The sequence below is a fragment of the Choloepus didactylus genome, chromosome 9 (assembly GCF_015220235.1).
Source record: "Choloepus didactylus isolate mChoDid1 chromosome 9, mChoDid1.pri, whole genome shotgun sequence".
NCBI lineage: Eukaryota > Metazoa > Chordata > Mammalia > Pilosa > Megalonychidae > Choloepus > Choloepus didactylus.
This window is the reverse complement of record NC_051315.1, coordinates 91,207,587-91,227,053: the sequence shown is the minus strand read 5'-3', so window position 1 is coordinate 91,227,053 and position 19,467 is coordinate 91,207,587. Positions and strand designations below refer to the sequence as shown.

The window sequence follows — 19,467 nt, the reverse complement described above, 5'->3', positions numbered from 1 at the left end:
TAATTATGATCGCAGAGGCTTATAACCTTTAGGGAAAAGTCCGCTTAGGATAATTGCATTCTTCTCTGTGTGACCTCAGAAATCCCTCTGTGATGTTGCCTCATTTTTATTTAATAATGCATTGTCTAACATTTGGGATATAGATTTGGACTTCAGCTGAGCTACAGCAAGCCCCAGAAAGAGGAACTGGAGCTTGTTTGCAATGGAGTACCTCACTGCCTGTGCTGCATTTTAATGTGACCTGACAGTTGAGGGTCATTTCCCAGAGAATTCTTGGCCCCAAATTTGCTGCACTTTGAATCCAAGAAAGAGTTAAAATTCAGCCTAGGGAAAAATATGTTTTACACAAAAATGAAGAGTTCAGAATTTCCCTGACCAGAAAAATGATTTTAATTGTCTTCAAAACAATTATGGACAATGACATTAAATCTCAAATTAGCTAGGACATGAAGTTCTTCATTACATCAGGACTAGTCCACCCCAGATGTTCATTCTGTGCAGAAGACAGTGGAGAGTCAGAGGGCCTGGACACCATATTTCTCCCTTCCCTTGCCCTTTTGCTTCATTGGCAGCTACTGTACCTCATGATTTAAACATGGACATTTCTAATTAAATGAGAGCTCAGCTGCATTCTTGAACTAATTTATAACATTTGATTTGAAATGTAATAGCTTCAATCTTCATCTGATTAAAAACAGTCATATACTGTACATGGTTACTATTTTGATGCTCCAACATGCAGTTTTTATTTTTACATTCCCCTTTCTACACAGCTGTTCATCTAATATCATTGAATTTTTTAAGTTTTTTTTTTTTTTTTTTTTTTTGGTGACAGCATGCTCAGCATTCTTATGAGGAAAACTATTCAAATTCTAGGGTCCTGCAGTTCTCAGAACAGTGAAGGGATGTTTTTCAGTAAAGTAAATCTTTCCCAGGGAAACCAACTTTAATATAATAATTTAACTAGCTTTCTTTGGGAAGAAGGGCAATGGAGAACATTCCAATGACATTAAAGATGGTTAATATTGATATATGTATATTCATGTATGTTTTATATGCAGAAGTTCTGAACAATGTATTTCAGAACTTTTTGGTATCAGCTATAAACTTGCTTATACCTTGAGGAAAGGGTTCTTAAACTGGAGTCCAAACTTGGTGTTCAGGGGATTTATAAATACTGTCAAAAGTATTTGCAAGTTTGTATACATGTACATTCATGTGTACCCACACACACTCATGCAAAACTTTGCATATGATTTTAGTTTAAGATCTCCAAGAATAAAGGAAACAGCAGTGCAGATGCCCAGAAGTGAGAGAAGCCTGAGCTTGAGAACCTGCAGGGGACTTCACTGTGGCTGCTTGGAACTTAGAGATGTGGCGGAGTAGGGAAAACATCTCTGGGAACAGTAAGAAATGAGGCTCAAGAAGTAATCAGAGGCCAAATGATGAATTCATATATGCCAGATTAAGGAGTCAAACTTTATCCTAAAGGAAATGGAGATCCATTGAAGAGTTTTAAGAAAGAAAATGTTATGATTAGATTTGACTTTTAGAAAGATCACTCTGTCTGCATGATAGGGAATGGACAGGCAACTGGCAGACCAGTTGGGAAAGACACAGTGACCTAAGATAATAGAGAAGGGAGAGAATGGAGATAATGTATAGGATGTTGGAAGGTGGGGGACAAAGCAGTGGTATGTTGTCAACACTGACAAACGGAAAATAGGAGGAAAAAGCATGGACACTTTTTTTACATGCTGCCCTTTGGCAGTTGAATATAAAGTGTAGCGCCCAGGAAAGAGAGAGATCTAGTCTCTATTTAAGGTTTATAACTTTTTTTTAAATATTTTGGGCTTTAGTTTTCTCTTTCTGTAAAAACCCATATTTGATCTATTAGGCTCCATCTCAGTTTTATCTCGCTCTAAACATTTTTCCTCCCCTCCCTCCCTCTCACTTCCTTCCTTCCTCCATCCCTCCTGCTTTCCTTATTTTTTGTTTTTATCAAAATGATAAATGCATGTGGCTAAAAGTCATACATTCTAAGGGTTTGTTTCAGCAGCTCAAAGTGCCTACATATCCCATTACTCCCCACTATACACAGACTTTAATTTTCTTCTCCCCAAATCCAAGCACTTTCATCTCTTTTACCTTCTCATTTAGGACTTAACACCATATATCTAAATATCACACCTATAATGATACCTTTTGATTTTTCAGTTTTAGGCATTATATAATGACTTCTCACTACAGAAGGTGAGAATTTAAATTTCTTTCATACATCTATCCCACCTTCCAGTCATCTTCCACAATATCATAATTTGTATCAATATTTAATGGTTATAATATTATAACTGTGTGGTGGTTTGAAGCTATATGTACCCCAGAAAAGTGTGTTCGTTAAGTTAATCCATTCTTGTGGGTGTGGACCCATTGTAAGTACAATGTTGTGGTGAAGCTACATAAGTTAAGATGTGACCCACCTCATTCAGGGTGGGTCTTAGTACTCTTACTGGAGTCTTTTATAAGAGAATGAAATTCAGACAAAGAAAGGAAAAAAAACCACAGAAGCAAAAAGCTGAAAGCAACAAAACCCAGAAGATAAGGGAGAGACCAGCAGATGCCACAGTGTCCAGGCTCTCTGGTAGCCGGTCTTCAGGAAGAAAGCATCACCTTGATGATGCTTTGATTTGGACATTTGCACAGCCTCAAAACTGTAAGCTTGAAAGCTAATAAATCCCCATTGTTAAAAGCCAACCCATTTCTGGTATATTGCTTTTGGCAGCTTAGCACACTAAAACAGGTTTTGGTACCAGAAGAGTGGAGTGCTGCTATTGCAAATACCAAAAAAAAAAAAAAGAAAAAAAAAAAAAAAGAAAAAAATGTTAAAAAGGCTTTGTAACTGGGTAATGAGTAGAGGTTGGAAGAACTGTGAGGTGCTTTATAGAAAAAGCCTAGATTGCTTTGAAGAGACTTATGTAAAAATTTGAGTGTTAAAGGTACTTCTGATGAGGCCTTAGACAGAAATGATGAAAGCATCATGGCAAACTGGAAAAAAGGTGATCCTTGTTTTAAAGTGGCAGAGAACTTGGCAAAATTGATACCTGACGTCGGATGGAAGGCAGAATTTGCTAAGCTTGGATATTTAGCAGAGGAGATTTCCAAACTAAATGTGGAAAGTGCCTCCAGGTTTCTCCTTGCAGCTTATAGTAAAATGTGAGAGGAAAGGATAAACTGATAACTGAACTCCTGGGCACAGAGAAACCAGAAACTGATGGTTTGAAAATTACGAGCTTCCGGAAAGCGAGTCACCAGAGAATAGTGCTCCATGTGAGGGTTTAACTGAGCATGGAACCAGTCAGCCATTTCAGTGCAAGTCAGGTTTGGAAATGCAGTTACCCAGAAAGGATCTGTGGTAAGTCCTCCTGTCTGATGGTCTGGAACCCTATGTACTGCATGAGAAACCAGCAAATTTTTTGCGAGATCTGTGTGAACGGAACCACCCCCAGCCTGTACTGAAAGGGACAGAAAAGGGACAGATTGAAGGAAAAATGACTTCAGAAGCAAAACCATGGAAGCTGAGGTCTGGACTGAAGAGATCTTCTTGGGCCAAGAGATCCAGCCCACCCATGTACACGGAAAGGGTGAGTATCCCCAGAGCTTGGAGAGGCCGGGCCTTCCGCCCCATTGTTCAGGAAGAGCATTACCACTCCAGGTTTCTCAAACACCTCGGGGATTGTGGAGAGGCTGTCTGCCACCTTGATGCTTGAAGATGCTGGTGCCTTCACCCCAGTGTTTGGGGAGAGTATGGCCACTGTGTAAGCACTTGCACAGGGTGGGGATGCCTCTCTATCAGGCCCGGAGGGTAAAACATCATTCTTTTGATGACTGTCAGACCTTGAAGTCTAATGGAGTATGCCCTGGAGAGTTATGACCCCTGTTTTCCTTCTAATTTCTCCCTATGAGAATGGGAATGTTTATCCTATAACTGTCCCTCCTTTGTATATTGGAAGCAGACAACTTGTTCTCTACGTTTCACAGGTCCACATATTCCAGGTTGCGTATGGAAAGACTATGTCTTTATGGGGTCCAGAGAGTGGAGTGTGTGTGGTTTGAAGCTATATGTACCCCAGAAAAGTATGTTCTTTAAGTTAATCCATTCATGTGGATATGGACCCATCATAAATAGGATCTTGTGATGAAGCTACCTAAGTTATGTGTTACCCACCTCATTCAGGGTGGGTCTTAACACTTTTACTAGAGTCCTTTATAAGAGAATGAAATTCAGAAAGAAAAAAGAAAGAAAGAAAACCAGGGATGCAAGTAGCTGAGTGCAACAAAACCCAGAAGAGAAGAGAGAGACCAGCAGATGCTACCATGTGCCTTGCTGTGTGACAGAGGAGTCCAGGATCGCTGGCAGCCAGCCGTCAGGAAGAAAGCATCACCTGAATGATGCCTCAATTTGGACATTTTCACAGCCTCAAAACCGTAAGCTTGTAAGCTAATAAATTCCCATTGTTAAGTCAACCCATTGCTTGTATATTATAGCTTTTGACAGCTTAGCAAACTAAAACACTATGTAAATGTTGTTCACAATGAGTCATTTAAAATGTTATTATTTTACCCTCTTTGCACAACTTTTTTTTTTTTTTTTGCTTGAGTTGATAATTATCTTTATGATTTTTGTTTGCTTAGATCTTTATATACTTATCCCTGGTTTAATTCCAAACTCTATCAATATCTACATTTCTTTCATACATTAAGATAGAATACTCCATGAATTGAGTGTTCTATCAATGTCATCTTAAAGAAATGTCTTCTAGAACTCTTTGACATGTTCCAGTTTGAGTGGTTTCCCCTAGTGTCTTGTGCATAGCTATCATCATTTGATCTTCCTTTACCATCATTCTAGTATTCCCTCTACCTTTCTCCTCTGTTGGTCCCCCTGGTTCCTGAATTCTATGTATTCCTTTTTTTCCCCTTCTCAGTTTATGTCCTTGTTTGGTGGAGCACTTCCTCCAGGAGCTTTCTAGAAAAATGCAAAAGGAGGTACATTTTTGAGACCCTGTGTACCTGAAAATGTCATTATTCTACCATCACACTTAATTGATAATTGGCTAGGTATAAAATTCTAGATTAGAAACAATTTTCCTTCATTGTGAAGACATGACTTATTTGCTTTCTTATTTCCATGTTGCTGTGGAAACTTTCTGAAGTCATTGTGATTCCTGATCCTTTGTATTGGACTTGTCATTTCTCTCTGGAAACTTGCAACATCTTCTCTTTGTTCTCAGTGTTCTGAAATTTCAGTGAGGTACCCTTGTATGGGTCTGTGTTCATTCATTATGCAGGGCATCGTAGGTCCTTTTAATCCTTAAAACGTGTCCTTTGGTGCTGGAAAATTTTCTTAAATTATTCCATTGAAGATTGCTTCTATTTTCTCCATTCTTTCTGGAAGTCCCATTATTTGAATTCTGGAACTCCTGTAATGGTCTTCTACATTTCTTTTATTTTCTCTCTTATTTGCCATCACTTTATATTTTTTGTATTAGCTTCTGACAAATTTCTTCTATATCCTAAGCCTTCAGTAAGTTTTTCATTTCTTCTAACTTAATTTCCAAGAGCTTTTATTTACTCTCTCGATGGTCCTTTTATTTTCTCTATGTATGTTCCTTTTGTTTTGTTTTATTTTTTTAAATAACATTCTGCTCTTCTCTCATGGATTCAGTATCTCTGAAGATATTATGATTTTTAGCATTTTCTTCCTGCATAATGTCTGGTTTATTTTTTCCTTTAGGTTGATTTCCCCTATTTGTTTTAAAGGCTATCTTCATCTGCCTGGTGATCCTTGATTATCTGTTTGCTCACTCTAAGAGTGGATACTGAAAGGCTAAATGGATACTCTATATAGGTGGGGATTGTCAGGTGTAGGGCTGATCTGTTGATTTGGCTGGGTTGTTTCTTTGGGGGAACCTCTATGTGCCAGTTTGGATATATTATATGCTCCCCCCCGCAAAGCCATATCCTTTAATGCAATCTTGTGTGGGCAGATGTATTAGTCTTGATTAGGTTGGAACTTTTGATTGAGTTACTTACCAAACTGTAGATGATAACTCTGAATTATTTCCATGGAACTCTAGCCCTGCCCATTCAACATGGGTCTTGATTAGTTTACTGGAGTATTTAAAAAGAGTCACACAGGCACAGACTCTTGCTGACGCTGACGCTTAGATAGACTTGGAGATGCAGACAGAAGGATGCTTAGCTACGAGATGAAGCCCCGATTTTGCTCTGGGATATGCTAAGACAGGACCCCCAGGTACTTAGAGAGAAATGTCCTAGGAGAAGGAATCAAGAACCCAGAGTTGCTGAGAGAGGAGCTGGAACACATCCCGGGACCAACAGATGCCAGCCACATGCCTTCCCAGCTGAATGGTTTCCTGGTCACTATCGACCATACTTCAGTGAAGGTAACATGTTGATGCCTTAGTTTAGACACTTTTACGGCCTTAGGACTGTAACTTTGTAAGCAAATAAATCCTCTTCATAAAAGCCAGTCCATTTCTGGTGTTTTGCATAATGGCAGCATTAGCAAACTGGAACACCCTATATCAGCATTTTTTGGTCTTTCCTTTTGTGCTGTTGGAGTTCCTCAGAGAATGCTCTTCCAGCCTCTGGCCTGGAGTGAAGATGCAGCTGCCAGTGTTTTAGGAGCTGAGTTGAGGAAGAGGACTGGGAAAGTCTCAGCAGTTAGTTTGTAAGTGTTCTCTTAATTTCCCTGTTTTCAGTAAGCACCAGTGCCCTCAGCTGTGCCTACTGACCCAAAGTCCAGTTATTTTGTGTTTTACCTTGAGGGTCTTCTGCCAGGATGGGAGGGGGCAGAGCAGTTACCTGGGATCTAACTGCTGCTTAAATGGACTTCCCACCAGCCTTCCTGTTTTGAGTGCCACCTTTACCTTCCTTCTCCAAGTGAGGCTACCAGGTCTGACCATTTTCAAGTGTTTTGTGTAAGTCATATTGCTGCTGGCTGGGGTCTCCTAAATCACTTACCACTGATATATGTGCTCTCTACCTCCATATCTATTTTGTCTTCTACCATTTCTGTTTGAGTTAATGCCTTAAAAAATTTTTACTTTACTGCCTTCTTACTAGGGTTTCTGGAAGAAGTAAAAGTAAATGAAGGAATCCAAACTCCCATCTTTACCTGAAAGTCCCTACTTCTCTAATTCTTCTTGCTTACATTTAATTATCTTGGACCTTTAAGAACAGTGAATTCACCTATTTTGGTCTGACTTCTAACTCAATATTGAAGATATTTCAGCTGAACTTTATAAATTTTTTAGAGACTGTGGAGCATAGTGCTTTCTGTGCATTTTCCATTACTTCCTTACTCGTTTTTTTCACACACAGGAGCCAGTGTCTCTGTAACATGACCCTGTTTCCCATTCATACTCAAACCTTCATGATTTACACAAGGCTTGAGTAAAGATGGAGGAGAGGAGTCAGGATGGAATGTGGCCAGGCAAATTTTCCTAATGATTTGTCAGTAAAAGTGAACTTCTCTACATGTAAGTTCATAATATTCAGCTTTAAAAGCCTGCATCATTGCTATGAATTTTGTAAGTGACATGGAAATTTACTTTTTTTTATTGTCCTTGATCAAACGAAATAATGTTTGTACAATGCCAGATAAATTGAGGTTATTATTTAGAGGAGTAGGAAGGTAAAGTGCTAGCTATATAAGTTATATGAATAAAGAAATAGTCTTTACATCTTATTGACTTTTATTTTCTTGATTTCCCTTAAAATATATAAAACATTAATGAATTTTATTAGTAATTAGCCTAGTAGATGTTTTTTCAAGTATCTTTATGACTTGGAGGATACGTGCCATGATAAATTCACACGGCGTCAACACTTGTATGGTAGTCTTGAGACCCTTTGATTACCTTATTACAGATTGTCAAAACATGGGCTGATCTGGCAAATCAGGAACAACTTTTCACTTGAAGAATTTTCTACTCTGATTCTATAGTTGCTATGGAGATTGATGCATAAAACAGCCTTGGATTTGGTTGCAACTGATTTGGATATTGGGTTCTGATACAGTTCTTCCACCATTGGCACTGCGCTCTGTTATAGCATGAAAACAATGGTTGATTTTACAAGTCTTTTTAAACTTTTTTTTAGGACATAGCTTTTAGTTTGAGAATTATAGGATGCTGCCAGCATATAAAAAGCTGAAAAACAAAGAATTGTACACTGGGAAACTACTCAAATTATGAAGATTGGTTTCAAGTGACTTTAGTACATTTTAACTACAAAGGAGAGTTACTAGATTATTTGTAGATGCATATTGCTACAGGCATAAGAAATGCAACAGGATTATAGTTACCCTTGTAAAACAGAGGTACTGAGGAAGGAAAAGGCCAAGTAGGATAAATGTGATAAACTAATGGAATCTTCCATGACCAGCAGTTATAGGTGAACCCAACTCTACTTGAAAGAGCTGCACCGTTTTCTCTCACTTTGGCTCAGCTGCAACCTGGAAGTGTGAGTGAGTTAACACCACATGGGGCACCCCTTGACCAATGAGGGGACCTGAGCTGGTGGATAAATGCTCTCCCCTTTCGTCCCTGAAATGGACACTTTTCAGACACATTCCAGCAGGATCAAGCCCCAGTTGCACACAGCATTGACCAGTTTGATAACGCACCCTTGTATTGGCTTTTCCTCCTTCTCAGTTTCATTCTTGGTGTATATTGAATAAGGTTTATTCAAAATACTGGCATGAATAAGCCCTATAAGGATCTCCTAATTGGAATGAAAAGGTGGAGTGCATGGAATTTTTGCTGCCTCACTGTACGATTCTCATGTTTCCTAGTCAAGAAATCACATGCAAGATTAATAGGTAAAAACCAGGGGACTCCTCCCTCACCATCACTTCAGCCAGGTAAAGGGTCTCTTAGAATACTCAGGATTATTAAGCCATGGATCCTTGTGAGGAACATTAAACATTCATCTCCTACTAGCAAAGGCAGTGCTAAGGGTCCCCAAAGGTTAGGAGATCTAGATTCTCCAATTTTCAGTAGCTATCTAAAACCTCAGAGATCGATATTTTATATGGTTGTTGATAATGTTTTACAGAAAGTGGACCTAAAAGGGGCTTTACAGCATATGACTGAACCTCATGCTACACTAACTTCTTGAGCCCAGGCCCCCTAACCTTGGAGATGCTTCTCCTGAATTCCTTTTCACCCCTCTTTTCTAGCACTTACAGTGACTTCCAGGGTCAAGGCAAGAGGATGAGAAAACTCTGAAGAAATAACATAGTGATGTTAGTGGCAGTGCTGTGTCTGTAAGATTACATGCTTAGGCCCAAGTCTCTCCATGCCCTCAGGCACCCACTGACCCATCAACTTCCTCTCCATTGATAAAGTACTGGTGTGTGACTCAGGATACTTAAAGTAGGTGATAATAATAGTGACAATGGCATATGGTTATAATATTGTGATATGGTTATAATAATTATAACATCATATCAATTCACATACTTAGCATTTGTTTGTGACTCTTAAGTTGCATATATTAAATAATTCATTCTCTAGTTTTAATTAACTAAAAACATATAGTATGGTAAGATCTTGATATATTAAGATCTTACACAAGGTGTGTCTGTCTCCTGGAAGTCTGGGTTATCTGCTACATTGAAGGGGTACAGGATTGTTATTCTGGAAATAAGGAAGAAAGAATCAGTGTTCGTGTTTGTATTTTTGGAGGCTTAGAAGTGGAAGCCTTGGGAAAGCTGGGTACAAGGGTTATACATAGCAATAAAATTAAAAAGAGAAAGAAGGAGGCTACCTTGTTCTCTACCCCAGAGATTTAAGAGACTGGGGAAGGGGTAATAAATAGTAGACTTCTTCCCTTCCCAATTTCTGAACCAATTCACTAGAGGAAGGCAGATGGGAAATGGAAATTCTGTCTTTATTACTGATAAATCTAACATTGGTGACTTGGCTTACCCAACCAGAGATGGAGACAGACTTACCCAGCCAATCACAGGCAGCACTGGATTGTCCAGGCCCATCCCGGAAAACTTTATGGCAAGGAGAAATGGACTGGAATGTGTTGTTTCTTGCTGACAGCTAGCTCCTAAAAAGGAAGAGGGAAGAAGGGGTAGGGCTTTGCATGCCCAGTTTCTCTCCCAAACTCATCAATCAGGATAAATGTTGGGATTGAGTAAGGCCATTGGTATTACGAGCTCTCTCCACGTGGAAGGATGCTATCAGGAGTGGGCAAGAAGTATTTTTCCCCAAAAGGAATAACAATCCTGTACCCCTTCAATGTAGCAGATAACCCAGACTGTCCAGGAGACAGACACACCTTGTGTAAGATCTTAATATATCAGGGGATGCCCATTTCCATCCCCTGAAGAGTGTGAAGAGGAGATGGGCTCTGGGAAGGAGGATGGGATGATTTGACCTGGTTTGGCAGGACATAGAGGAAGGGTCAGGTTTGAGACTGCTGAGAGACCACTGAGCTCTGCTGGTGGTGAGGACCAGTGGCCAGGAGGATGCTTGGGAACAGAGTACCTACAAGGAAACCAAACAATCTCATAGAAACTATTTGGGGGTGGAAGGGGGAAGGAGGAGTACCGAATGGATGGAGAAACCAAGTCAGCTTCTTATTGCTATGGGGAGTAAGCTTTACACTGAAGACTATTTATACTTGGCCAATACACTGTCCAGCAGCAGGATTCTTGGTAATCCCAAGGCTTTGCCATGTCCCATCGGAACTACTCTGTAGAGAGCCCCAGCTTCTCAGTCCCCCTGGAAGAGAGTGAGGGGTCCTTAAAAGAGAGGGAACTGTGTATGGAAGGGACAGACCCATACTAATCCAGCCCACCCATTACATATAGATATGTGTGAATATCTGCCTGTGAGTTTCTGTTCAACATGAACTAACTGGTGGTATCACATTTAGTAGCTACACAGGGAAGCCAAATGGTAAATGGGCAAAATAAGAATTTTGAAGCTGAACACATCTGAGTTCAAATTCCAGATTTACTATTTCTTTGCCAGCTGACTATAAGAAAAAAATTTAGTCTCTTTTTTAGTCTTTTTAGTTTTCTTATTTATAAAATGGAGGAATAATACCATCCTGTCAGAAGGGCTATGAAAAATAATGGCAGTATATAAAGTCCCTGGCTCTCTACCTCCCAACAGTAAATGGTAGTCATTTTTAGTGACCCTCTGTGGCCTTACTCAGTGGGATGCTGAGCAGTTGGGGCCCCAGGCTATCCATCTTCACTTTAAAGAGAGTGGATCTCTCGTCTCTGTTTTATGCATGAAGATTCCAAATAAGATACATTTTGAGAAAAGTGATTATGTGACAAGATGTTAGAAAACCACTTGAGCAGATCTCTGAAGTGCTTTCAGCTCTGAAATTCTAAGTTCTATAGCAAGCAGCTTCCCCCTTATGGGGTCTTCATTTGCAAAATGATATTCAGTACTATTTCAGAATAGTGTTATGAAGGAAATAAAGAAGTATTTGTGTACATCCAGACAGGACTGAAGTGCCTGTTATGTTTCCATTTACCATAGTAAATGCTATTGTGATTATCAGGGAAGTAAAACAGAGTACTTTCCCTCCAAGGAATCTGAGGACATGAAATCTGTACATGAAACAATTAGATAGCACCACAGGACAGAATAAAATAAGCTACATAAGGCAGTATAAGTTAAAAAGTTAGGGTCCTGGGAAAAAACTAAGATGGCGGCTAGGTGAGACAGAGCAAAAAAACACCTCCGTGAAAAACACTAGACAAAAACCAGGAAGTGACCCAGAATACTGGTTACAGCGATGCACCAGCTGGACAAGTTCTGCTAGTTCCACAGGGGCCATATACTTGGTGAAACCAGGAATCTGCATTCTGTAACGAGTGTGTAAGCTGGCTGGAAGACCCGCAGCCGCGCGGCAGTCTGGGGAAGCCAGGGCTTGGTGTTTGGAGACCGACGGGCTCTTTTAAAAAAAAAAAAAGGGAAAAACCCAGGAGCGGCTGCAGTTGCGATAGTGGGAACCACGCAGTAAAACACAGCAAGAGGGGACTGGGCTGGCCTCTCGGTATCTGGCCTGGAGGATAGCCCGCTGCAGATACCCTTGGGGCCGGGGGAATGGAGGGGAGAGCCAGAAACAGAAAGAAACCCCACGGCTAGCAGCTGACTCCCCAGAGGGCTGGATAAACTCCTGCCCGGGGCCGTGCCCACAGCCCAGAGCCCCGCCAGTTGTCCCGGGGCTGGGAAGGAGGAACTGTGCGAGGAGGGGGGTGTGGAGACACCCCGTTCGGCCATCTTTGCCTCAGGCTGAGAGCGCCCCTGCACGGCCTGGCGGCCCAGGGCTTCCCTTGAGGGATGGCGTGCACTGGTGACGCAGCAGGCATTCCCTTGGCAGAGGTCCTGGAGGATCACAGCTGAGCGAGGAGACCTGCTTGGAGAACCCAGGAACACTACACCAAGTCCGGTGGTTTGTGGGACAGCGAGAGAGAGGGTCTGGGGCTGAACTGAAATGAAGGCTTAGACTCTTGGGGTGGACTTGAATCTCCGGGAACCTGGGGGATTTGAATATTAAAGCTGCCCTTCCTCCCTGGCCACCCAGACACACGCCCCACATTCAGGGCGGATGGCTCCAGCAACACACCCAAACTGAGTTCACCAACTGAACCCCACAAGAATCATTTCCCCACACACCGTGGAGACCAGGTTGAGAACTGACTTGAGGGGTATAGGTGACTCACAGACGCCATCTGCTGGTTAGAGAAAGTGTATGCCACCAAACTGTGTTTCTGAAAAATTAGATTGGTATCTTTTTTTACAACTTGAAAGAACCCTATCAAGCAAAGCAAATGCCAAGAGGCCAAAAACAACAGAAAATCTTAATGCATATGATAAAACCAGATGATACGGAGAATCCAACTCCAAACACACAAATCAAGATATCAGAAGAGACACAGTACCTGGCACAATTAATCAAAGAACTATGATCGAGGAATGAAAACATGGCAGAGGATTTAAAGGACATCAAGAAGACCATGGCCCAGGATATAAGTGACATAAAGAAGACCCTAGAAGAGCATAAAGAAGACATTGCAAGAGTAAATAAAAAAAAATAGAAGATATTATGGAAATAAAAGAAACTGTTGGCCAAATTAAAAAGACTCTGGATAGTCACAATACAAGATTAGAGGAAGCTGAACAACATCTCAGTGTCCTGGAAGTCCACAGAACAGAAAATGAAAGAACAAAAGAAAGAATGGAGAAAATAATTGGAAAAATCGTAATGGATCTCAGGGATACAATAGATAAAACAAAACGTCCAAACTTAAGACTCATTGGTGTCCCAGAAGGGGAAAAGAAGGGTAAAGGTCTAGAAAGAGTATTCAAAGAAATTGTGGGGGAAAACTTTCCCAACCTTCTACACAATATAAATACACAAAGCATAAATGCCCAGCGAACTCCAAATAGAATAAATCCAAATAAACCCACTCCGAGGCATATTCTGATCAGACTCTCAAATACTGAAGAGAAGGAGCAAGTTTTGAAAGCAACAAGAGAAAAGCAATTCACCACATACAAGGGAAACAACATAAGACTACGTTGTGACTACTCAGCGGCCACCATAGCGAGTGGCATGACATATTTAAAATTCTGAGAGAGAAAAATTTCCAGCCAAGAATACTTTATCCAGCAAAACTCTCCTTCAAATTTGAGGGAGAGCTTAAATTTTGCACAGACAAAAACACTGCTGAGAGAGTTTGCCAATAAAAGACCTGCCCTACTTCAGATACTAAAGGGAGCCCTACCAACAGAGAAACAAAGAAAGGAGAAAGAGATATAGAGAATTTTAACAAACATATATAGTACCTTACACCCCAAATCACCAGGACACTCATTTTCTCTAGTGATCATGGATCTTTCTCCAGAAGGGACCATAAGCTGGGACATAAAACAAGCCTCAAGAAATTAAAAAAAAAAAAAAAATTTTTTTAAATATACTCAAAGCACATTCTCCAACCACAACGGAATACAAATAGAAGTCAATAATTTTTGAACTGTAACTCCACTATTTACTTCCTACATGATATAAAATACACAAACTCTAATGACAAATCAGTGGTTTTGAACTCAATGTAAAATATGTAATTTTAGACAACTGTATAAAGGTGAGGGAATGGAGGAGTATAGGAACATAGTTTATGTGTCCTATTGAAGTGAAGGTGGTATCAAAGAAAAACAAGATTGTTATGGATTTCAGAGGTTAATTTTAAGCCCCACAGTAAACACAAAGAAATTACCAGAGAATATAACCGTAGAGATGAAAACTAGAATATGGGTAAAGAGAAATGGGGGAAGGGGCAATGGGGAGTTAAGAAATGAGTGTAGGGTTGCTGTTTGAGGTGAAGGGAAATTTCTAGTAATGGATGGTGGGAAAGAGCATTGCAACATTCTAAATGTGACTAATCCCACTAATGGAAGGCTAGGGAGGGGGTGGAATGGGAAGATTTAGGCTGTATATATGTTTCCACAACTGAAAAAAAAAAAAAAAGTCTAAACAGATGACAATTGAATGCCAAGGATGAACTTGGATGGGATTGGAGGATGGAGGACAGGAGGCTCAAAGGGACACAGTTGAGACATAAGGAAAAGAAAATACAGAGTGTAAGCTTTGTATCATTGTTGAATCTCTTGTACTTCTTAGCTGCACTTAATGGGATTGCATGAAAGAATGTTCTTGTTCATGGGAACTGTATATGTGAATTATAGTGTATGTTCAAGGATGTGTGCAGCTAGCTCTCATATGTTCAGAAGAGAGAGCAATAGATGATGGATGATAGGGAGGGAGGGAGGGAGGGAAAGAAATAGCAATGTGACAGCATGTTAAAGTTGGTGGATTGGGCTATTGGGGAGGGGGTCAGGGTATGATGGAATTCTGTGTATGGGGTTAGCATTGTTTTTGCAACTGTTCCTATAACTTTGAATTTATTTCAAAATAAAAAAAATGTGAAAAAAAAAAAGTTAGGGTCACTCAGGAAAGTGTATTTCTTTGAATCAATTATGTCATGGCCACACTAAATGGTGAATATATTAGCATATGCCCTACAAAGGAATAAGCTTCTGGAATAAGCTTCTTGTGTGTGTGTGTGTGTGTGTGTGTGTATGTGTGTGTGCATGTATAAAAGTATATGGTATAGACTCGGGCAAGATGGCGGCATACAGAGGAGTGGAAGCTAAGTAGTCCCCCTGGAACAACTACAAAAAACCAGAAACAACTAGTAAATAATCCAGAATAACTGCGGGGGGACAAACGAGACCATCCATTCATCATACACCAACCTGAATTGGGAGGAATTCCCGAGAACACAGCATAAAATCTGTAAGTAAAACCTGTGGAACCAAGTCGGGAGACCCCCTCCCCCATAGCCCGAGCTGCGGAGCTGCGTGGTGCCAGCAAGAAGCTCTCTCCCAGCAAGCAAATACAGCTCAGCTGAGCTCCAACTGGGGTTTTAAGTAGCGAGTGTGAACTGCTCACTACAGGTACGCAGCCCCCAAAAACAGACAGAGGCTTTGGGTGACGACTGACCTGGGAGAGCCGGAGGGTTCCCTTGGACTGGGTCTGAAGGGGACTATCTGTTTCTTTTTTGGCTCAGTGGAGAAAGCCCCAGTCATTTTCAGTTTCTGGGGCTGTGACTCTGGGAAGGGTGGAGACAGCACAAGCAGAGAGAGAGACCATTGAAATGCTAATGACCTCCACCTGAGGGGTCTGTCTTCTCTAGGAGGAAAGGGGTGGGGCCCTTTGCATTCAGAACCAGACCCCAGAGCCTGGGGGAACACGGCCATACCTCCTCACACCAGTCAAGAATTATAGGCTAACAGGCGTCACCTGCTGGGCAGAAAAGCACAGTGACCCGAGGCATCAAAGGGTGGAGCAATTTTCTAAGACACACCCGCAGGGAAACCAGATACTGAATATTTCTTCCCTCTGGGACCTGAGCCTGTTCTGGTCTGGGAAAACCTGATTTGAATAACCAAGGAAACCATGCCTAGACAACAGAAAATTACAACCTACACTAAGAAAAACAAAGTCATGGCCCAGTCAAAGGAACAAACGTACCCTTCAACTGAGATACAGGAATTTAAACAACTAATGCTAAATCAATTCAAAAAGTTTAGAGAAGATATTGCAAAAGAGATAAGAAGCTGTAAAGGAAGCACTGGACATGTATACGGCAGAAATCAAAAGTTCGAAAAACCTACTAGTAGAATCTATGGAAATGAAAGGCACAGCACAAGAGATGAAAGACACAATGGAAACATACAACAGCAGATCTCAAGAGGCAGAAGAAAACACCCAGGAACTGGAGAACAAAACACCTGAAAGTCTACATGCAAAGGAGCAGATGGAGAAAAGAGAAAAAATATGAGCAATGTCTCCAGGAACTCAAGGATGAAAGAAAGTACAATAATGTATGTATCATTTGTGTCCCAGAAGGAGAAGAGAAGGGAAAGGGGGCAGAAGCAATAATAGAGGAAATAATCAATGAAAATTTCCCATCTCTTATGAAAGACATAAAATTACAGATCCAAGAAGCGCAGCGTGCTCCAAGCAGAAGAGATATGAATAGGCCTACACCAAGACACTTAATAATCAGATTATCAAATGTCAAAGACAAAGAGAGAATCCTGAAAGCAGCAAGAGAAAAGCAATCCATTACATACAAAGGAAGCTTAATAAGACTATGTGCGGATCTCTCAGCAGAAACCATGGAGGCAAGAAGGAAGTGGTGTGATATATTTAAGATACTGAAAGAGAAAAACCACCAACCAAGAATCCTGTATCCAGCAAAGCTGTCCTTCAAATATGAGGGAGAGCTCAAAATATTTTCTGACAAACAGACAATGAGAGACTTTGTGAACAAGACACCTGTCCTACAGGAAATACTAAAGAGAGCACTACAGGGTGATAGAAGACAGGAATGTGTGGTTTGGAACACAATTTTGGGAGATGGTAGCACAACAATGTAAGTACACTGAACAAAGGTAACTATGAATACGGTTGAGAGAGAAAGATGGGGAGCATGTGAGACACCACAAGAAAGGAAGAAAGATAACGACTGGGACTGTGTAACTTGGTGAAATCTAGAGTATTCAACAATTGTGGTAAAATGTACAAATATGTTCTTTTACGAGGGAGAACAAGCAAATGTCAACCTTGCAAGGTGTTAAAAGTGGGGAGGCATTGGGGGAGGGATGCAATCAGCATAAACTAGAGACTGTAAATAATAGAATCATTGTATTATGTTTCCTTTAATGTAACAAAGGTGATATACCAAGGTGAATGCAGATAAGAGGGGGGGATAGGGGAGGCATGTTAGACACTTGACATTGGTGGTATTGTCTGATTCTTTATTCTACTTTGATTTAAGGTTATTTTTCCTTTTGCTGCTTCCTAGCTGTCATTTTTTTTTGTTTCCTCTTTCTTTTTCCTCTCTACCTTCTTTGACTCTCCCTCCTGCCTTGTGGAAGAAATGTAGATGCTCTTGCTTAGTATGAGCAGAATGTTCAATTAGGATGAACTTAAATGTTTGGAAATGAACAGGGGTGTTGGTAGCAAGATGTGAGAATAACTAACAGCGCCGAATGGTGTGTGAATGAGGTGGAAAGGGGAAGCTCCGAGTCATATATGTCACCAGAAGGAAAGTTGGAGGTCAAAAGATGGAAATGTATAAAACTGAATCCTATGGTGGGCAATGTCCATGATCAACTATACAAATACTAGAAAGCACTTCATGAACCAGAACAAATGTATGACAATACAATTAGAAGTTAATAATAGAGGGGCATATAGGGAAGAACTATATACCTATTACAAACTATATACTACAATTAGTAGTATTTCAACATTTTTTCATAAACAGTAACAAATGTACTATATCAATACTAGGAGTCAACAATTGAGGGGGGTTGGTTAGGGATAGGGGAGGTTTAGAGTTTCCTTTTCTTTTTTTCTTTTTTCATCTTCCACTTTATTTCTTGTCTGGAGTAATGAAAAGTTTCTAAAAATTGAACAAAAATTAAGTGTGGTGATGGATGCACAGCTGTATGAGGGTACCCAGGGGCAAGTGATTGTACACTTTGGATGTTTGGATAATTGTATGGTATCTGAACAATCTCAATAAAAATGAAAAAAAAAAAGTGTATGGTATATACAAGAGAATAACAAGATTCTTGATATAGAGATATGTATGTATGTGTGTGTATGTGTATATACATGTATGTGTATATATATTGTTCTAGTTTGCTAATGCTGCCAGAATGCAAAACACCAGAGATGGATTGGCTTTTATAAAAAGGGGGTTTATTTGGTTACACAATTACAGTCTTAAGGCCATAAAGTGTCCAAGGTAACACATCAGCAATCGGGTACCTTCACTGGGGGATGGCCGATGGTGTCCAGAAAACCTCTGTTATCTGGGAAGGCATGTGGCCGGCGTCTGCTCCAAAGTTCTGGTTTCAAAATGGCTTTCTCCCCGGATGTTCCTCTCTAGGCTGCAGTTCCTCAAAAATGTCACTCTTAGTTGCACTTGGGATATTTGTCCTCTCTCAGCTTCTCCAGAGCAAGAGTCTGCTTTCAGTGGCTGTCTTCAAACTGTCTCTCATCTGTAGCTCCTGTGTGTTCTTCAAAGCGTCCCTCTTGACTGTAGCTCCTCTTCAAAATGTCACTCACAGCTGCACTGAGTTCCCTCTGTTATGTCAGCTCATTTACATGGCTCCACTGATCAACTTAGACCCACCCTGAATGGGCGGAGCAACACCTCCATGGAAATTATCCAATTCGAGTCATCACCCAGAACTGGGTGGGGCACATTCCAAAGAAACACTCAAAGAACTACAATCTAATCAACACTGATAACATCTGCCCACACAAGATTACATCAAAGATAATGGCCTTTGGGGGACACAGTATATTCAAACCGGCATATATATATATATATATATATATATATATATGAAAGTATATGTTATTTTAAGAGTTGGGGGCACATCATTTTATGTCTATAATGAAAATAAAGGAGAAGTCCAATTTTTTCATTCTGTAGCTGGGAAACAGATCTAGAAACATTAAGAAACTTGCTTATAGTTTTCTATCAAGACAGCAGCAGAACAGAGGATTTCTCACAACTGTTTGTTAGACTTGCCTAGAACATTTTATTAATTCTCTTTTTCACAACTTCAAGCATTACAGCTAAAGTTTACCTCTGATCACTACCTCCATTCCTGGTTTCCTGACCCACCCCTGCCAGTTTATGGTATAAATGTTGTATCTCCCAATCCAGAATTTTCCCCATGCTTTTACCTTATATATTTATATGTGTATACCATAAAACCAATAGTGTTACTTGTATGTACTTGTAAT

General features: G+C 40.4%; 1 protein-coding gene across 8 annotated transcripts in view; it reads left to right on the top strand.

Moving 5' to 3' along the window:
* Positions 1-19,467, top strand: part of FTCDNL1 (formiminotransferase cyclodeaminase N-terminal like) — a 158,307-nt gene that overhangs the window by 7,228 nt on the left and 131,612 nt on the right. The gene's annotated exons all lie outside the window — the stretch shown is intronic.